The sequence below is a fragment of the Misgurnus anguillicaudatus genome, chromosome 19, assembly GCF_027580225.2.
Source record: "Misgurnus anguillicaudatus chromosome 19, ASM2758022v2, whole genome shotgun sequence".
Classification (NCBI taxonomy): Eukaryota; Metazoa; Chordata; class Actinopteri; order Cypriniformes; family Cobitidae; genus Misgurnus; species Misgurnus anguillicaudatus.
In genome coordinates, this window is record NC_073355.2 from 38919833 (window position 1) to 38927721 (window position 7889).

The 7889-nt window shown below is 38.2% G+C and overlaps 1 long non-coding RNA gene across 1 annotated transcript; it reads right to left on the reverse strand.

Moving 5' to 3' along the window:
* Positions 1 to 6600: 6600 nt before the first annotated feature.
* Positions 6601 to 7399, reverse strand: LOC129435899 (uncharacterized). Its single transcript, XR_012359358.1, has 3 exons — positions 6988 to 7399; positions 6813 to 6871; positions 6601 to 6650 (listed from the first exon to the last, which is right to left on the reverse strand). It is a non-coding gene; the product is annotated as an uncharacterized lncRNA (long non-coding RNA).
* Between the last annotated feature and the right edge of the window lie 490 nt (positions 7400 to 7889).

Below are 7889 nucleotides of genomic sequence, written 5' to 3' on the forward strand. Positions count from 1 at the left end.
CGTGCCGCAAAATCGAGGATTTTGCTGCAGGATCTTCAGCTGTGGACCACCACTCATTAACGTTTCGCCCCTTGTCCCAGAACGTCTCCTGGTGGCGGCACGGTGACCAGGGACGTCTCCCTGACACCCCCCTGCAGCAAAACCTAATTATCTCCCCAAGCCTTGTCTTGTCATTTCATTCCACCCCCCCCTTGATGTTAATTACTTGGCGGGTAGTCTCTTGCTGGTATGCCTTGCGATTTCTCCCTGCCTAAGGAAGTGGATTCTGAATCGCCTCTGTGTTGGAATTTGCTGGTGTGCCTCCTGACGACTTTTCTCCAGCACCTCTGCCAGCTTCCTAAGCACTTGGTTGTGCCGCCATCTAAGCCAACCTTGTATCAGCGCTGTTTTACAACCTGATAGAACATGCTGAAGTGAGGCGTTGATGGTCCCGCAGAGATCACAGGATTGTTCTGTTCCAAGCCATTGGTGGAGGTTTTTTGGGCACGGGAGGGTTTCGTATGTTGCCCTAATGAGGAAACTGTTCACTTATAAGACGCATCTGCTTCAGTCAAGTGTTCCTACATTTCTCGTTGTGAATGTTGATGCGTTTAAATACCTGTGTCAAAGAGCTGAACCATAACTTCTTATTGCAATGAAAGACGTGCACAGGCTGAATCTAAAACAAGTAAATTAGTTCTGACTGCAAAACTGCATGTTCATTAAAAAATAGCCACTAATTATAAAAACCGTCTTCCGCATTCACCGGCTACCCAGCAAGCAATTTTGGCTAAAACTTGGGTTGGGCAAAATTTGGGTTGTCATTGAAAGTCTAATCAACGTCCAACCATAGCCCAAGAATAGACGATGTGTATGTTTAGAACATGTAAATGAAATGAAAGTAAATACCTTGAACCTGTTGCTTACATGATGAAATATAGTACTTCTCCAAGGCAAAGCGGCATGTAACCAAATTCAAGGTTATTTATGGTAGAAGTGTGTTGCTGTTGCTTATAGCCGGACTGTATTGGGTCTATAGTGTTTCTGTTTTTGCTTGCTTTTTATCTTGATCGTTTGAATCAAGATAATCTTATTTTAATGCATATATAATATATATATATATATATATATATATGTTAACCTTAACATATATATATATATATGCATTAAAATAACATTATCTTGATTTCCTAAAGGGTTTTTGGTATAATCCAGCAGCAGTTCCGCTTTCTCCAGTTTGCTTGTGCTTCAAAGTGTTAAAGGAATGGTCTACTCATTTTCAATATTGAAGTGTGTTATTGCCTTGGCTGAGGGCTGTTGGGTCATCCCTCTGTCATCTGTGTGTGTGCGCGTGGGCACTGGAGCGCGCTGCTGCGCTGCGATGGCATTTGGCTTGGCCCCATTCATTCAATGGTACCATTCGGAGATGGAGTTGGAGGTGACCAGGCACATCAACGTTTTTCCTGTTTGGGACGAGTAGTTATACGAGCAAGTTTGGTGGTACAAAATAAAACATAGCGCTTTTCTGGGCGGATTTGGAGGAGTGACTATGTTGTATGGCGTAGTGGCACTTTTGTGAGTACTTCGACTCGGCGCAGTAACACCCTCCCTCTCCCATTATGAGAGTGAGAAGGGGAACGGACTTTTCAGGCGAGTCGAAGTACTCCCAAAAGTGCTACCACGCCATAAAATATAGTCACTCTTCCAAATCCGCTTAGAAAAGCGCTGTGTTTTATTTTGTACCACCAAACTTGCTCGTATAACTACTCGTCTTAAATAGGAAAAACGTTGATGTGTTTGGTCACTTCTAACTTTATCTCTAAATGGTACCATTGAATGAATGGGGCTAAGCTAAATGCTATCGTAGCGTAGCAGCGCGCTCCAGTGCTTACGTGCACACACACAGATGACAGAGGGATGATTCAACAGTTCTTAGTTAAGGTAATAACATATTTTAATACTGAAAATGAGTAGACTATTCCTTTAAACTTCCCTTTCTGAAATGTGTTCATTTTTTTATATATATGTTTTATAAAGATTTTATTGGATTGGATCCTAAAGGTAATTCATGTCATCTTTAATGTGCATTTCACTATTTACACCATTAAACTACTCTCTGGTAATGTTTGAAATCAATAGATATAATAATAAAATTGAAAGATAATAAATAATAAAATTCTCCTTTCATGAATGTGTTAGCCATGGACTGAAAGAGTTTATTAAATACTTTAACTATACTGTAATAAGTACTATAACAAACTGCCTTGATTATATCAAATAAGCAGTCTTTCAGAATGGTCTTATTTATATGTTGATGCAAACTGTATGCATTTGTGAGTGTGGTGGTGCTTATAAGGTGTTGCTCTAAAACGAGTGAGTATAAAGGGGATCGCACACCAGACAAGAAGCGCACATCTAAGACAACTCTAATGGAACGTACACTGGAATTGCACATTAAATAGCGCAAGCTTATTCAGATAGCATCTACTTCAAAATGCAAAATATATGTGAGCAGCCGATGTTAATCGCGATTTGGGACAAATATGATGTTATTTAATGTTAAACTTTTGAAACTATGGGATTTGAGCAGTGTCCAGAGTCACAGCGGACAGCAGCCGGCAGGCGCCACCAGTGTGCATACATTTATATGTAGCCCGGGAGATGGATTAGTGTTGACACCAGACACAGGATATAAAATTTAAACGGGGATCTTTTATTTCAGACTGCACGTTAAGCAGTGCAGCGTTAATTTTGCAAACTTTGGAGATGTAGAGATGGAAAGGTAAAGCTTGTAAATAAAGTTTGTGGAAATAAAATAAAACAATAAAGTTTGCTTCTCTTATCACAATGTGTATGTCCTTCTTTTTAGTAAAAGACAGAATTCTCTTTATTTAACTAGCTAACATAGACAACGGTAGCAGCCCTTAATTTTAGAAAACAAACAGACACATGAACACTGTAAAAAGATTCCGTAGAAATCACAGTACCACTGGCAGCTGGATGCCAGCAACCCACCGTAAACTCAACTCCATGTTATTTACTGGCAACAGTTTGTTCAAAGTTAAATGAACATCAAACATGAACAAGTCTCCGTCTCACAGAACAAAAATATAAAACAACAGCCTCATGCAAAGCATTCTGGGAACCAAAAATCCTCATCAACCGTTTTCTGTTTTTTCCTTCAGATTTTGTTTCCCAGAATGCTTTGCTTGAGGCTGTTATTTTATTTCCATTCTATTAAGACAAAGAATTGCTAATGTTCAATCTTCATTTAACTTTGAACAAACTGTGGCAGGTAATCAACATAAATTAAAATCCACAGCAAGTTACTGGCAACCAGCTGCCAGTAATACTGTAATTTCCAGTGGCGAACCGTGAGTACTTCAGCTGGGCCTTCAAAATATGCAATGAAGTGCAAATGCCTCTCCATGCGCAATTACGCATGGTGCAATAAATGAAAGTCACAAATTTAATGGATAGGTTCTACTTACTACACCGCCTTAATTCTTAAAAACAGGAAAATGGAGACAAGTGAGCATGGGGGAAAAAACACCAAAATAAATTGAGAGTAGTTTGTTTTTCATAAATTTTAAAATTCAGAATATAATACTAGGCTATTCGTATTTCGTTAAATCATACAGTGAACGTGTAAAAATTCTGAGCACGCAAAGTTAAATTACAGAATAGGCATCGTCAGAGGCGTCATGCCCATTGAAACTGAGGGGGCAGCTGCCCCCTTGGATTTTTGAGCCAAATGGATTTTGCAAGCAACCTCAAAAATAAAAAAGCGTCCATTAATCTTTTAATCTGTTTAAAATGCCCAAATTGTCAATTTTGTGCTGCATCCGTGTCACTTTTCAGAGTTTTGATAGTGTTTTGATCGTGTACATTACTTTATTCTGGCGGCAGGTGCTGCAGTAGGCGCAGCCGCAGACGTCAGCGTCTGCGCGCGCACACGAGCTTAGCTGTTGCTGCTGCCTGGCTGCATTTGGGAATTAAAACGTGTAAGACACGCTCACAACATTTCCAAATCCCCAGTACGGTAATGTGTTGTTAACCTCCTCTGTGTAGAAATTGTATGGTTTAAAATGTGACCGTCTCGACCTTATATTAGTAGCAGGGGCGGCGTTTGCGTATGGCAGGGTATGGCAGTTGCCATACCCTAGCATTTAGACAAAACTCCAGAAATCAACAGGCTATAATGATGCTCATTCAAGATAATTTAAAATATTTTGAGTAGAACATATCTAAACATTGGTACATCACTAATAAGGATCATTTACACGAGTGTTCGACTTCATGCTATAACACTGGAACCGACAAGCGGATGACATCAACGTGCCGCGAAAGCGGTTTGAAATCAAACTCTTCAGATGATTCCTCGACTCACCCTCGCGGTACTTTGACGTCATCAGCCTGTCGAACACAATCTATAGTGGGTTTCGCGCTGCAGGAGGTCTCATGATGACCGCTGCTTTTATAATCTGTATTTTCGCAAGTAATTCCTTTTTTTGTTTTAACATTTAAACAAACTCATGGTTCTCCCCCACACTCGCGCTTTGCATATTGCATATTCCAGAAGTAATATGATTTGCTCTGTGGATAAATAAACATGTTCTCTTCCACTGAGAATTGTTGCGCGCATTTTTGAATGTCCACTTGTGGAATAAAAACTGCACGACGACAAAAGGTAAGACTTGTTTTTGCATTTAGCTCTGTTATACTAAGAGTTTGATTTAGTGTTTTAGTTGGATATGTGTGCTCTATCACATCATTAAAAGTCTTGTGTGTTTAGTGGTTTTGGCGGTTGTCGTGACGAGATTTGTTAAGGGATGTCATAGTATGTTTTGTTTTGATATTATCTTGTTTTAGTTTATGTGTTGCTGGAGTTGTACTTAGTTAAGAATTATTTGAAAAGCATTTTAAATAACCATGATTTCTATTGTTCTATTGTTGTTGTTTTTCATTTGCATTGCTTCCGTATTGTTGTCAGTAAGTGTAAGTTACATCCGTGCAATCGTAGTATGATTTTGTACAGGTTGGTGGAGTTTGTACACATATGTGGTTATAGATTCGTTATTTGAGAATGGCCTTCTTGTACGAAGAATTTTTGCCAGTTGTTGTGAAAAATGCATTAATGACAGAATTAAAGTCATTAAACAAAACGTAAATAGGACACATGCCGTTTCAGATGTAAATATGATGCCAATATGTCATTAATCCGATTGAATAGTATTTGATATGAAAGTTAGTCAACACTTTTATTTTGGAGGTTTTTGCACTATGGCAGGGGCGTTTAGAATGTTAGAAATGTAAGTGCCATGGAAAAGACTGAAAGCTCTATAATATAATTCGTTTGATGTATGTGTATGCACAAATTTCTGTGAGCTTTGCACACTGTGCCCCCTTAAAAAAAAATGGTGCATGACGCCCCTGGTGTCATTATCGTGCAATAGATACGCCAAGTTCCGATTTTGCGTGCATGTGATGCGCCGGTCCTTCCCATTCACTTATATGGCGAATCGTCGTTTTATTTATTGTTTTCTCATTTGTTTTCTGTTTTTTAAACCATTTTCGCTTGGGTTTAGGGTTAGATTTCACATTTATTTAAGCAGGTTATTTAATATACAGGTTTCTCTATGTTTTTATCTATATTTAAGCCATGGTCGCTTGGAGTTGGGGTTAGAGTTGGGGTTTGGGTTAGGATGTCATTTTTATATAACAAAAAGTTGTTCTAACCCTAAACACAAGCGAAAATGGTAAAAAAAAACAGAAAACAAATGAGAAAACAATAAACAAAACGTCACGAAACGACCCGCCATACAAGTGAATGGGAAGGACTGGCGTATCATATGCACGCAAAATCGGAATTTGGCGTATCTATTGCACGATAATGACACTGCGTGTCATTTGTACGCTTTTTGGTGAGAATGGGTTGCATTTACCTCAACCACTCTCACCGCAGAGATTCGGGCCATTAGACGGTCTATGATTAGGACTTCTTCTTCTTTGGTGTTTTACGGCAGCTCGCATCCAGCTTGTTGCATGATTAGGACTTCATGAAGGCTTACAATGCTTTGTTTTTTACCCGCCCACTTGAAATCAAAGCGTGATTGGTCGATTTGCCCGTCACTCTCCACACCAAAACACATAGCTTGGCCTTCCTTGGGATTCTTGAAGTCCTAACCAATGAATGAGCCAGTTTACCGGGCCTTAATAGAGACAGACGATTCTGATTGGATATAAACCTGACAGTAAGCTTAACGTTAGAACATAGATGAGAGAAAATATATTACATGTATTAAATTAAATTAAATATAAATTTAAACATGTAAAAACATATTTTTATTGAATACTTTATTATTTATTAGTATTATTATAAAAAATATTTTTATTAATTTTTTTAGGCCTTCTCTGAAGGCGTAGAAGGCCCTGAAGGTTCCCCACTGGTAATTTCTACAGGAATCTTTTTACAGTGAATATAACACCTGAATCCACAGAAGACTAAATAAGGCTGCTTAAGTAACATGAGAATACATGAAAACACAGTCATTCATAACATGTTACATCTTTTTGTGTGATTAATACAGCTCAAACATTAAAAGTATAATATAACACTTTCTCTTACACATGCACACACTATCACAGCATATGACAGACTCGTTCTTTCTCTGCATATAGGCTATAAAAGAAACAGAATACAGAACTTTGCTTTTACATTTGGAACACATGACATGAAAACAACACTATAATTGCACTCATTTTAATAAAACATGCATGTACATGACACATGAACCCCTTTTGTGAAATTATTTAAGGTAAACAACACTTACTCTGATGCTTCACACTCCCCAGGAAACACACAGAAGGCTTACGAAGCACTTTCTCCCCTCTTAATGAAACAGAATAACTATGTTTCAATATCACTGGTCCACATAAAATTACACACAAACCTCAATAATCATATACTCAGAACTCTTCGTATACTGATTATATGTAAACACTTACGCTTCTTTGAGAATCAATTCCGTGCTATTTACACACCACACGAGATGTATCTCAACAGAAATCGCCGTCAATCAGCAAAATACACAGCCATCCAAATAACATAAAACACTCAAAAGCTTTTAGCTTCACTATATCTCACTATAGTATTCTTATTTTGTGTTTCTTTGTGTTGGATGCTATATTCCCCACTGCACGTGCACTCTCTAAACTGCGTTGTGAACCACGCTGTACACAGGAAGTAAACAAAAAACTTCCCGCAGCATTACAGTCCCGTTCCTTAAAGGGCCAGCGTAACATTTAAGCAACACATTAAAAAAGGCATTTATACACATTTTATGCACAGGACACATAACACAGGGCTTAAATAAGATAAATCACATGTTCATTTTATGATTTACATGTTCTCTTTTTGACCTGGGGCCGTATTCACAAAGAATTTTAAGGCTAAAAGTAGCTCCTAACGGGCGAATTTAGGAGCAACTCCTAAAAATAATGGGCGTGTCACTCCTAACTTTAGGACTCCTAATTTTTTTCACTAAAAGTAATTCACAAAGCATTTTAGCCCTAAAAGTAGCACCTAAGTCTGGGACAGCTTAAAAGAAGTCGAGAGGACTTCTAACTTACTAAGACCTATTCACAAAGGATCTTAAAATGCCTTAGGTGCTGATCCTCCTTAACATGGACAGTTTCACCAACTCAAAAGCATTGCCTAGACTTAAAAGCACACTTTAATGTAAGCATATTTTTATGACATTTGTTTCATAATTCATTACATTCATGACAAGCAGGAAGTTTTTAGAGTTACATGAAACAATAATGATATTATTAATATTATAATGATATAATAATGACTGCAATTGTAATTCATACCACCGCCTCTCAGTCGTCCGCGACACAAGCGG